Source organism: Rhamphochromis sp. 'chilingali' (assembly GCF_963969265.1).
Source record: "Rhamphochromis sp. 'chilingali' genome assembly, chromosome: 10".
NCBI lineage: Eukaryota > Metazoa > Chordata > Actinopteri > Cichliformes > Cichlidae > Rhamphochromis > Rhamphochromis sp. 'chilingali'.
In genome coordinates this window covers 2,465,882-2,479,582 of record NC_137937.1, presented here as the reverse complement: position 1 = coordinate 2,479,582, position 13,701 = coordinate 2,465,882, and positions in this window count along the sequence as shown.

Below are 13,701 nucleotides of genomic sequence, written 5' to 3'. Positions count from 1 at the left end.
ATATGATAAAAACAAAAGTGTTAATTTTGGAGCCAGGGAGCCTCATCCATAACAACGATGTGTGTCTAAATAGTGTTGTTTCTCCTAAACTTCCAGACTGACATTGGAAGAACTCTCTGCAACAGCAATAGCAGCAGTCTTGTCATGTCGTTAGCACCAAACCACATCAACACCAGAAGCACAGCACTACCTCAGAGAATCTAAAAATATTGTTTGTTTTTTGTTGTTGTTTTTTTTTAATTTTCATATATGTAGCCTACAATTATGTTACTGTATTTTTTTTTTTGCACTATTTAGACAACTTGAAAATAGTGTGTCTGAAATGGACAGCTGCAGATTGCAGAGGAATAGGGTTTGCCTTGGCAAACGTTGTGAAATGGTGTATTTGGATGGCCAAATTTAAAAAGGATTTTTCTTTTAGTTGTCTTGTTTTTTTACACGTTCTCAAAACTTTTCGACTCACATCTTATATTTTTGCGATTTAAGTTTGGTTTTGTTTGCAAGATCAGGCCACTGTGTTTGTATGTGTTGATGAAATAAAAATACTAAAATCATCTTTAGATTTTGGTCCTTCAGAACATCTCAACCGAGTCCAAGTTAACTGCAATTTAAAACAAATTCAGTGTTACTAATGGACAAAAAATTTGCCAATAATGAATTTCAGTTATTGTTCTTCATAATATCCTGTGACCAGAGATGGCAGTAACATGTTAACGCGTTACACGTAAAGCATTACTGTAATCCGATTACTTTTTCAAGTAACGAGTAAAGTAATGGATTACTGTCAAAATGTAATTAGATTACTGTTACTTTCCTGTAAGCACGCTGCGTTACTAAACTGATTTTGTTTTGTGAGAGTGTCTCATGACAATGACGTACGAGCGTGCGATGTGGCAGCAACAGATGAGTGCAGATCAACAATGATAATATGGAGTGATGGAGAGAGTACGACCATGCAGCATTTAAAGCTTGGAAGTGCTGACCTTACTTTGAGTTTGATTCTGTAAAAAGTGACACAAACATTAGCATCTGCTGTACACTCTGAGTGGGAACAAAACTTCTTTCTACAGCAACAAATGAAACTTCAAATCTGAGCGAGCACCGAGCACGCTCAGATTTCCACGAATGTGAAATTCAGAGAAACCCCCGGATCGCCCCACTGACATGACCGCTGTGGGAAAACCTCCATAGGTGAAAATAGATTTAAGGGTTGCCGAATCTTTGATTTTATTATTTTCTGCTGTGTTTTACTTGCATCCTGTCAGGGCTCTGTGTGCAGGCAGGTGGAGATGAGGATCCAAATGCAGGACTCCGAGATGGAAGTGTAACTGAAAATCTCAGCTTTATTGCTGGCACCAAACAGAAACCAAACCATGAAAGCACAAACTGGAACACACAGGCAGGATCTGAGGGTACAACGCAACACTGAGCAAGGCAAACACAGGGCTAATATACACAGGGACGTAATCAGGGAATGGAAGACAGGAGGGAGACACAGCTGGGAGAGATCAGGGCTAACAAGACAAGGGGGTGCGAAGCTGGACACACTGACATAAGACACAATCTTTCAAAATAAAACAGGAAACAATACACAAGGATGCAGACTAAGAAACACGGACTTTACACGGGCAGAACTTAATCTAAACCTTAATAAGCTGGAACATAGAACATCATCAAATAGATCAAGAAGATAACCACAAATACAAAATCAAACCAAAACATGAAAACTCAAAATACTGGGTCAAAACTGACCCAGAACCGTGACACATCCATTTGAAAGAGTGGGTGTAAACACAAAACATTATTTTATTTTATATGCTTGAACATGCGGAAAATAGGTTTAAATGTTAAACAGATTTCTTCCAGTCAGAGACTGTTGCATAATGTTTGCTTAATACAATGCGCATAAAATTAAAAGATTAAAACTAATAAAACAAGTTTTAAAAAGAGACTTTTTCATTTGGTTTAACCTCCTGGGACCTGCGTCCACATATATGGACATCACATTTTGGGTTATTTAGACCAAAATACTCAATTTTGCTCTACATGGGCCTGATATCCACTTACGAGGACATTAAACTGCTACTGTTCTATCAAAATTTTAAATGAATATCCTCATTTGTGGCTCTCATTTTTCTTAAAAACAAAAATAAGGTAAAAAAAAAATAAATCTGGTAATTCTTTGTTTTTACATTCATCGGGCCCCAATATGCCCAAATATCAAAGAGAAATGAAAAATGCTGCTGTGGAAGAGTTCGGGTCTTAGGAGGTTAATTTTATATGATGGATTATGCAGAAAAAATAGAATTGGGCTCCTTTATTACGTATTCAGGTTGTGTATCATGTTTTTAAAAAGTAACTAAGCAATAACTAAGTAACTTTTTAAAATAAGTAATCAGTAAAGTAACATGCTTACTTTCTTGGAGAAGTAATCAGTAATTAGTAACTAATTACTTTTTTCAAGTAACTTGACCAACACTGCTGGTGAGTTCATCCAGACTCTGTAAAGCATAATGCTCACACTGACAATGAACAGATTATCTCATACATGCATTAATCATTTGGTATATCAGTAAACAGCTCCCACAGTCCCAGTCAGCCTAAACACCTGGTACCAAGCAGGACTGGGTTTGTCGTTACGATCAAGCAGCTAGATGATGAATTCCTTCCACACTCTTCACTCTCTACAGAAATCCACCTCCTTGCACCACCAACTATCAGCACATGGGTGAAAAAAGGTTTGGGGCGAAAAAGTAGCAGAGAAAAATAATTGGACTTGCCTCCCCCATCCCCTCCCCCCAGGCCACTGAGATAATTAACACTGGCTTAGTCGGGAGGTCTGGAGAGAAAATCTGCTGTTTGAACAAAATATGACCAGTAACATATTGTCTCCTTTCCATACATGCATGCAAACAGTGCTGGTGGCTCTGTCCAATGTAATGAAGCCCGGTAAAAGACCTGGCAAAGTCATTCATTCATAAAATCCCAATGTGTGACTGTTACTCTAATTACAGAGCACGTCGGCCCCAATTAGCCCACTTCTTCTACTCTGTTTCATTCTTGATTAATGGAGCTGTGGTAATTACAGGTTTCATGAGAGGGGGGTTTTAAGGCATTAGCTGGCCCACACAGCAAGCAGTTAACTCCATCCGTGGCCCTTCCACAGGGATGGAACCTTGCCCTACACAACCGATCCATCCCTCAATTATCAAGTGCTTGGCTTTCTTTGTCAAGGTGTTGTCTTTGTCTTCTGTACCTACTTCCAACAGCATGGGCTGCCCCAGGAGCTATTATGCTTCATAATGAAGAAGAGAAGGAAAGGGGGGGGGGAATAAATCGAGAAAAAGAGAAAGAAAGTCATGGTGACAGGAGCAGGGCTAAGGCTATGGCCAGAGCAGGCAGCACTGCTATGTGTTAATTACACATGTAAAGCCTATTATAGTCATAGAGGACACCTGCTGGCAAGGGAAATGAGGCCAGCGCCCATGCCTGCCGCACAGTCAATCGAACCCTCATTCGGCCGGCTAGATGATAGCACTCTGATTACATTTTCATGCAGCGCCTGAATTGGAGGGTGCACTTAACATTCAATTCATTCTCTCACAGGTTGAAATTGAAATGTTCCAGGTTGAAGGGTCATCACTTAGAGAGCTCAGCGGCCACTACCGTGTCAGTTCAGTGTCACAATTTATGGTGCTGCAGACCAAGAGAGACTGAGATCAACTGGTATAAAATGAAGTGGTCTCAGTCACACGCGCATACAGCATGACGCCTGAGGAGACTGCAGTTCGATTAATTTTGTTTTCTGGTCCTAGGTAATCAAAAAGAATATGACTAGATTTTTTTATTGGACTGGATCCAATATATGAGAGCTGTTTTTAATTTCAGTGAGACTTTCATGTGGATGAATTACAGAAATTGATTGGTAAAATTATTGTTTTATTCTGAAATACACTTGCAATAATTTGGTGAACGTTGTTTTCTTAACAGGCAAACTATAATATAAACATGAAAACCTGGACCCTACTTTTAGTCACATATAGTTCTGGTAAAAATGACCAAAACTGTGTGAAATTACTAAAAGACGACTCCTGATTTCAGGCAGTGAAGAGAGAAATCAAATGCACTCCATTTCTGCCATCCTGCCATTACTTGCTTGTTGTGCTCCACTTCTTACAAAGCTTAGCGATGTTACGATGAAACGCCCTGGATCAAACTCTATACCAAATGAGGCTTGGTCTTTGGAAGGAAATGATATGATCAACTTCACACCCATCAGGGGAGCTTGTGTACATCTTGCCTAGGGTCTCGCATCCTCATACATATTCAAAGGCTTTCACAGTTCATTATAAACTCACAAAATCCTGGCTCCTTCCCATCTTAGATGGCCATGTTACATTCATTAAAAGGAAGGAATACAAAGACTCCCCAAATTATAACGATACAAATTCCTCACGCAATTAGAATTTAACTATTCGCCGTCTTACATCTAGGTCTCGCATCAGAAAACATCAAACGCAAGCCAGCCTAATGGATGTCTCTCTACGTATCACAATTAACACTCAAGGACAAACAATAAAGGAGTGGAAAGCCTAGATGGCGGATGTTGTTTTTTTTTAAGTTTTTTTTTTCTTCCTTCAAGGCCATTTGATGCAGGTCTAAAAAGTAAACACCTTTGTTTTTATCAAGAGTGATCCAGGGAGACGTGATAACAGTAGCCATGCAGAGTAGGCTGTGACTGAAACACTTTGTTAAGCAACCTGTAAGAAAAGCCAAACTATGATCTGTAAACCCTGATAGATCCGTTCTTTAGGCCAAGATGTCAAAAATGTGGATTGGACCCATTAAATTCACATTTTTCAATAACATGTATTGCTCTCCCTTCTGTGGTGATACCAGCATTACACAGGAGGGAAATGTGATGAAAAATACTTGCAGAACTATGCAAGTTATAAAAATAACTTTAAACTCAATAAATGTTAAAAAACTGTGATAAAAAAAACTGTGCTGACTTTTAAGAAATGTCATGCTGTTCATTGCTTGTTTACTAAATAGATCATTCATTTTCATTTTTTAAATGCTGGGCTGCAACTGTGACATTTTTTAGTGACATCACAGTGCCTGTATGCATTACTGCATAAAAAAAAACTATAAAATGATTGAAAGTCATGATTAATAAAAAAAAAATATGATTCTTAGAAGTAGGGTTGTCAACATGTAGAATGGATTTGACCTTTGATCTCTTCTTCAAGGTCAATAGATTTGTATAAATGTTATATTGAACTATTTAAAACTGCTTCTTTCTCATTTCTTTATATTGATGAGTAAAATAAGTGTAGATATTGGCTGAAAGAAATCTCAAACTTAAGCAAATCGTAACAATTAAGACCTGCACTGAGTTGAAGTCCAGAAAATATCTGTGAGTAATTTATCACACCAGAAATAATATCACAACCCTCCCTGAGCCTGGTTCTGCTGGAGGTTTCTTCCTGTTAAAACTGAGTTTTTCCTTCCCACTGTTGCCACAGTGCTTGCTCATAGGCTGTTGTCTGATTGTTGAGGTTTCTATGTATTACTGTAGCATCTTTACTTTACAAGACTAAGCTCCGTGAGGTGATTGTTGTTGTGATTTGGCGCTATATAAATAAAATTCAATTGAACTGAACTAAAAATATACAAGTGAGTTAAACTGGAGAGTGGCAATGCCTGGGAGCTTAGGATGGATTCAAATAAAAGAATGTAAGAAATTAACTTGACATAGTTCACAGTTTGGAGTGTGAACTAGGGCTGGGCGATATGGCCTAAAATCCATATCACGATATAATTTGAAGCATGTGCTGTAACGATATATATTGCGATATATTCTTTTCTTCTGTATAACGTATTTTCCACACTTAAAATCCTTTAATTTTCTCAAAAATCGAGAGAGTGTTCCTTATGTATGAATTCTGGTTGTGCTTACTGACCTCGAACCGATTTTAGCTGCAGAAATCTGTTAAAAATGTTTGATGGATTGTCAGAGCATTATGGCTGCCGTAGTGAGGAGCCTCGCGGAGTAATCTGGGTCCAAAACTCCGTCCTCTTCAGGTCCCAAATCAAACGAACACTGAGAGTTAAAAACGGTCTAAATTCTTTCATCTTTAATAAAATCATCAGCGTTGCTGCTTTATCAGGTGTAACAATTAAGTTTAACATCCAGGCATCCATGAAAACAGAATTTATTAAATTTAACGGAGTTAGAAGTTAGCAGGAAGTTAGCTCGCTAGTTACCACCTAAACATTTCATACCATGTTCTGACTGAGAGATTTTTGAAACTGATTCAAACGTACAGCTCTGCTACCACTTCCAACATAAATGAAGACAGAAACTAAACAGCAGTGATGTTTGCAGGGTTACTGAAGTTGGACTACCTGGTATATGATGTTGTGCTACGTGACTGCTAGCGACACAGCTATGTTAGCATAACATTAGCACAGTGAAGCTGGAGGATGAACGCCAACGTTTTTTCCACTCGATAAAAGTTAACGTGAGGGATTCTGGTGGTCAGGGACAAATGCAATCACATAGCAGGATGCTGTACACGGGCCAAACTTCAGTCAGGAGAACAACTGAGATTATTCATCCACAGTCTTGTGGAGATGATCTCGACGCTTTGGTGGATGTTACTAGCTCTTATGCAGTATTTTGTAAAGACATGATTATACCCCGTAAGCGCGTTAAAATTTACGCTAACAATAAGCCATGGGTCACTAAAAGTGTCAAATCCTGTTTAAGGAAAAAGAGACAGGCCTTTAAAGAGGGGGCTGTTACCGATTTTCAGACAGCCACCAAGGAAATGAAAATCGAGATCTTGAAAGCAAAACAGAGCTACAAAAACCTTCTTGAAAGCAAATTTGCTGCAAAAAATTTGGGGTCTGCCTGGACTTGTATGAAAACCATAGCAGGGTTTCAAAATCCCCAGAGCAGCAGTCAGGTCATTTTAGATGGTTTTAATTCAGACAGAGATTTTGCAAATGTTTTAAATATGTTTTATGCTCGTTTTAGTTCTTCTGATTTTAGCGAGGATATTTTGGAACTGAAACAGAAACTGAGAGATACTCAGCACTTTATCATTGAACTCAGCGATGTTAAAAAGGCCTTTCATACAGTCAATGTGAATAAGAGCCAGGGTCCTGATAATATTAGTGGCCGCCTAATTAAATCTTGTGCTGACGAACTCAGTCCTATATTTCAGGTTATTTTTAACAAATCCTTGCAAACACAACATGTGCCCTCTCTTTGGAAAGAAGCAGTCGTGGTTCCTGTCCCTAAATCTAGTCGTCCAAAAATTCTAAACGACTTCAGGCCTGTTGCCCTCACTTCAGTTGTCATGAAAGTCTTTGAAAAAATCATCAGAAATGTGATTATGAAAGAGACTGAAGGTCAGCTGGATCCAATGCAGTTTGCATACAGGCCCATCAGAGGAGTGGAGGACGCACGTTTGACTTTACTAAATCTAATTCTTAAACATGTAGAGAGTAAAGGGACTTTTGCAAGACTTCTTTTCATTGATTTTTCTTCGGCTTTTAATACAATACAGCCCCATATTTTAATTAAAAGACTTTTAGAACAGTTTGAAATCAGGAAAAACCTGGTGGGCTGGATTTTAGATTTTCTAACTGACAGGTCACAAAGAGTGAGAATAAATGGGGTTCTGTCTGACCCAGTGTTCTCCTCCACAGGTTCTCCTCAAGGGTGCGTTCTATCGCCCTTATTATTCACTCTCTATACAAATATGTGTCAGAGCAGACATGAAAACAGGGTCATTATTAAATATGCAGATGACTCTGTTATTGTCAGCTTACTGAAAGAGGGTGAACTTAACCACGGTCCAGTCATTGATGACTTTGTTCAGTGGTGTGAGGAGTCTTATCTCCAGCTGAACATATCTAAAACAAAAGACATGGTTGTTGATTTTAGGAAACAACAAAATGGGCACGGAGTCACTTTAATTAAAGGTCAGAAAATAGAGCAAATACAATCATATAAATATCTTGGGACCATAATAAATGAAAAACTGAACTTTGATCAAAATTGCAAATCAGTTTGTAAAAAGGGTCACCAGCACCTTTATTGCCTTAGGAAACTTGTTCATTTCCACATTGACCAAAAAATTTTAACTTTGTTTTATCGTTCTTTTATTGAGTCTGTTTTATCCTTTTGTTTGGTGGCATGGTTTGGTCAGACCTCTGTCACAGGGAAAAACTCTCTAAATCAGATAGTGAGATGGTCCAGTCGTCTGATAGGTGAGCCACAGTCTTGTTTAGCCTCCCTGTACTCTAAGCAGGTACAGAGGATGGCTTTATCAATCCTTAATAATGGTTCCCATCCTCTAAGGGGTGAATTTCAGCTTCTTCCCTCAGGACGGAGGTTTCTATTTCCGAGATGCAGGACAAAGCGTTATAAAAATAGCTTTGTCCCCGTTGCTGTCACTGAATTAAATAAGAACTGTTTTTGATTCGAAATATTAAAGTATGTGTCACAGTGAGTTTTATATATTTACTAGGTATGTGTGTTTTTAAAGGGATGTCAAATGCTGTCATTTTTCTGTAAAGCAAATTTACCTTGCCTTTAGGTATAAATAAAGTTACCTTACCTTACCTTACCTTACCTTACAATACGAGGTTAGTTATTAATATACTGCAACAACACCGGAATAGAGCAGCTGCGAGAGAATTCAACATTAATGAATCAATGTTACGGAAGTAGAGGAAGTGCAGTTTTTGGCTTTCCCCATATTTCAAAAGTGCTTCATCTCTTTGCTGTGACTGTCGGCATAATTTGCAGATGATGATGGTTGTAGCCGCTGCGATGCTTTCGACCAAAACAGGTGCAGCTTGATGACATCATCAACATGCGCTATCGCGATAGAGCGGTATAGTCAAAATCTCTATCGTTGGCCAAATTTATATCGTTTCTATCGTATATCGTTTCTATCGCCCACCCCTAGTGTGAACTCAAAATTTTAAACTGTTACTATGACTGTCACGAATGAAAATGGAACATCTTGTTTTTATCTATGGGACTGTTTTTCTACGATTATGTTGGATTTATTAGAAGCACTCCTGCCTGGGAAACCCGTGGAATGAAAATGTATGGCTCTTGGGAAGAGGGAGAAAAAAATACATATGCCTGTGTATTTCAGCTACACTCAGGGTATGTGGATCAGTGTGTGTGGATGTTAGATCAAGTCAGATGATGATCCAGTTGACTGGTGTTAGCAGAGCTTATCTCACAGTTCCCAGGGTTGGAGAGAGCTGAACGCCAATCGCCTCTCCTGCCGCTACCCAGACCAAGCTGGCTGTTTCTAATGAGACAGGTGGACTGGGAGCTGTCACACCGACGGGGGTGCCTGACATATGAAAATGAGACCCCCTGATCCGCATGGTAGGATAGAAAAGGAAGACTGGGAGGGACCAGGAGGGTGAAGGAGTGAAAAGGGGGAAGGATGGAGAGGAGGAGGGAGGCCTAGCAGCTGTTAGAGGACTGAGTGACAGGTCAAGGAAGGTGGCTGAGCGGCATAACTCCTCCAAGGGTCTTCAAGTGACAAGAGACGAAAGTCACATCTCTGCACACACAGCAGTGGCTGCAAACTTTCCTGTCGGACTGGTCTCTGCCATCTGACAGGCCTAAAAGGAGCACTCCTGTTCCACTCAGGAACTATTCACCAGTTAAGAACATTAACATCACATATCCTATTCAACTGCATTTGGAACTTCTAAGTGTCGTGTGACTTTACCCAGTCCCAGGATGTTTTTTTCCCTCTCAAATTCCTCCTAATGTTTGATTTTGGTTGATACAGTGGATTTGGTGACATTTACCATCTAAATGTTGCAAAGGATATCTGGTTATTCCTCCTAGATGCCCTGCAGACATGCCTTTCTGAGTGATGACTGTGGGATTATCTCTCCATTACAGTGATTCTATCTGACAAGGCGTTCTGTCACATCTCAAACGGCTGTTTCCCTTGAAGAGCCAGGTGCTCTCTGCGCATTGCTCACATCCGCAGATTGCCGGATATCTGAGACAGCCCCGCTGCTATGTTTCATCTGTGGGGGAGAAAGTGAGCACTCAGGCTCGGCGACACTCCCATCCTTCAAGGTGTTCTTGTTCCATCTGCCGGAGGGTCCAGCGGGAATACTTCTCTCTGAGCTCCTTCCTCAGTCCCAGTGAGCAGCCTTTCATGTCAGACAGGATACCAGACAGAAATCCCAGCTAGCATTCGGCTTCACTTAAGTCTTACATGTTGACAGAGAGAAGGAAGAGTGTTCTCTTATCTCTGAATTTTTTTCTTAGACAGCTAAGACTCAGATGCCAAACTCAAAACATATGCAGCATGGTAGAGAATGGATCAAGTGGTATGTACACTACTGTATTTACAACAGATAGAAAATAGCTATCCTGTGGCTCTGTGCTATGAGTGAAAGCAAGATGCAGCTGAGCTTTCAGTTAACTCAGTTGTCACAGATAAAATACTGAATGAAACTCAGCTGACACCTGACGTGGGTTGATTCAGGTGTTTGGGTTAATTATGCAGTCGACTCATTAACATTAGAGGTCGACACTTGGTCTAAGGTTTAAGGTTTGTGTTTTTCTGAAACTAGATGAAAATAAGGTTAAACGAGTGTTTGCCTTTACAAATACACCCATATGGAAAAGATATATATAAATCTTATAAAGTTTTTATCTGTCTTGTATGAAACTTGTATGAAAAGGATACAAGAGTGAAAACACATATTCATATCAAGATCCCTTGAAAAATTATATAATGAAACTTGTATGTTTTGTATACTTACTAAAAAAATATATGAAAGTAATGAGAAAGTGGCCACTTTCAAGAGTAAATCATATATGTTTTTACTATTTCTTTTCCATATGGGTAGTCAAGTTGAAAAACAGGCAGATCTTGACAATCGATGTATGAGTGACCGTGACAGTGTGCTGAACAAACCTGATGACGAGGCAAACTTCCATAAAGTTTGTCTCTAGTCTCTGTCTCTAGTTAAATCTTGCTATCTTTAACTAGTTCATTTCTAGGGATGGGTATCGTTTAGGTTTTATCCGATACCGGTGCCAAACCGGTACTTTTGAAACGGTGTCGGTGCTTAAACGGTGCTCAAACCGGTGCTTAAAGAATGGAGAACACAAAATTGGTCCAAAAACCTCTCATGTTCAGCTGTTTTTTTGTAAAAAGATAACAATGTTAGCCTTTTCTGCAACTATAGGGCATATATGGTATCACTCTTGGCTGGAAGCAGTGCTTAAACAATGGAAAAAACACAAACTTTGTCCAAAAACCTCTCATGTTTAACTGTTTTCCACTTTTTCTTTGGTCATTTTAGCCTTTTTGGCCAGGGTGGAGGGAGTATCTGCCATCAAACAAGAAGACAGCCGCATGTAGCTATGATGATGTTTGCTAGTTCACCTTACATGCATTAATGTAATAACGTGGTTAGCCTACTCAACGTAAATTACACACGAACAACATTAAGCTACTCACGCAGAGAAGAACGGCTGCTGCTGCCATTATCATCCTCATCATTTCTGCTACACTGGCAGGGCTAGGGGCCAGGACTCTCCTCTTCGGGTTTTTGGGGGATGTTGCTAACTCCGGGTCCGATAACAGGCACCACACCCGCAGTAGATGTGCTCGGTGTGAGGTCTCGCAGCAAGCTATCAAATACGGCGCATTTCTTGGCTTTTAAAAAAACGCTATGCGTCGCCAGGTGTTTCATCAGATTTAAGGTGTTACCTCCTTTGACAGTATCACAGCATCAGCTTAAAGCACTTGTTGCTGCTGAGTTTGCATCTTTTGCTGTGAAGTACAGCCAGACTTTTGACCGCTTCGCCTTGGACATTTTTAATCTGTAGCTCTGCTCTAAAAGAACGCACGTACCTGGACCCGCCTACTATCCTCGGAAACGTAAAATGATTGGCTAAAATCTAAAGTGTATCACAGCTCAGGAAAAAAAAAACCACCGAAATAAAGCACCGAAATGTGCGCTGCTTTTCGGTCTGGTTACTACCGTTTATGACAGAACCGGTCCATCCCTATTCATTTCTTTTACATATTTCAAAATCTATCTGTCTGTCTGAGCTTATTAAAAGCTCTTGTTAAATGGCCTGTATTTGTATGGCACTTTACTTAGTCCCTAAGGACCCCAAAGTGCTTTACACTACATTCAGTCATTCACACACTCACACACTGGTGATGGCAGCTACATTGTAGCCACCGCTGCCCTGGGGCGCACTGACAGAGGTGAGGCTGCCGGACACTGGCACCACCAGTAGGCAATGGGTGAAGTGTCTCGCCCAAGGACACAACGACCGAGACTGTCGGAGCTGGGGCTCGAACTGCCAACTCTTGACCCACTCATAGTTTTGTTGTCCTACAAACCTATGTATTTATAGAATATGATGCATTAATGTAGATATAACAGAATATACTCTTTAAAATGAGCACTACTGAGGCATATGACACTGATAATCATCTCGCTGCAGAACAGAGGCGGAGCCAGACATTTGAAACACCTGGGGCTTAGCCCAAAGAGTAGTATGCATGTGGGATTTTTTTTTTTTTTTTTTTGGGGGGGGGGGGGGGGGGGTGTAGAAATGACTGAAAGATTAATAGGCTCTGTTCAAAAAAGAATGACTTCATATAGGGAAAAATATATATCACATGTGCAGGACACCTTAAACTAGTTTTTTAATTAAGCAGCAAGGCAGAACAAGGTCAGGGCTGTATCAAGACACGAGGACTAAACCCCAATTCAACCAGACCCAGAACTGATCCAGAATTAAAACAGGACTACAACAGTTCAAAATCAGGACTACTGAGGACTTAACCAAGACAGAACCAGAATCAGAACTAGATGATAGCACTAAAAATCATCATAGACCTGCACTACACTTATTTTTTTAATTCTACCAAAGTCCACTATTTAGATTGAGAAAAGTTTATATAATTATTTAGCCTTGTTGTGCAAACAAGCCTGCAGAACTTAATAAATACAGAATTTGAAAAATAACAAACCTAAAAAGAAACACTAGGTACGAGATACATGAGGACCTGTCTGTCCTCGTTCTCCTCTCTCTCCCTCTTTGTGCTGACAATCATCAAATATACAGTTGAAACCAGATATTTACTCTTCAGATAAAAACACTTTTTTAATTGTAACATCAAATCAGACTAAATGTTTATTTCTTTAGATTGATAAATATAAAAACATATTTGTTAACTTTAAGAGTAAAGAGAGAAACTATCTGTATTTCTTAATTGCAAATGGCACCAAATTGTATTCAAACTTGAGCCACACTTATGGAGCTCCACAGTTCTTTTCCTGGTGTTTTGGTTGATATCTCTTGATTTTCCCATGTCAAAGAAACAGGCTCTGTGTTTTGCCTTATATGCATCCACAGCTGTGCCACCAGTTTACTCACATGGACTCTACTAACCTATCAGAAGCTTCTTCAGCTCAGAATGGAATCGTCTGGAGTTTTCTTATTAATTAACAATAAATTTAGTGTACATGTACTCCTAAATTTGATGAAAGTGATAAAAATAGCTCTGTCTCTCTTTATTCTGAAATTTAACTAATTCAAAATATATTTCAATATTTATCTAAAACAAAAGTTTACTCTAAATTGATGTTGTACAGTAA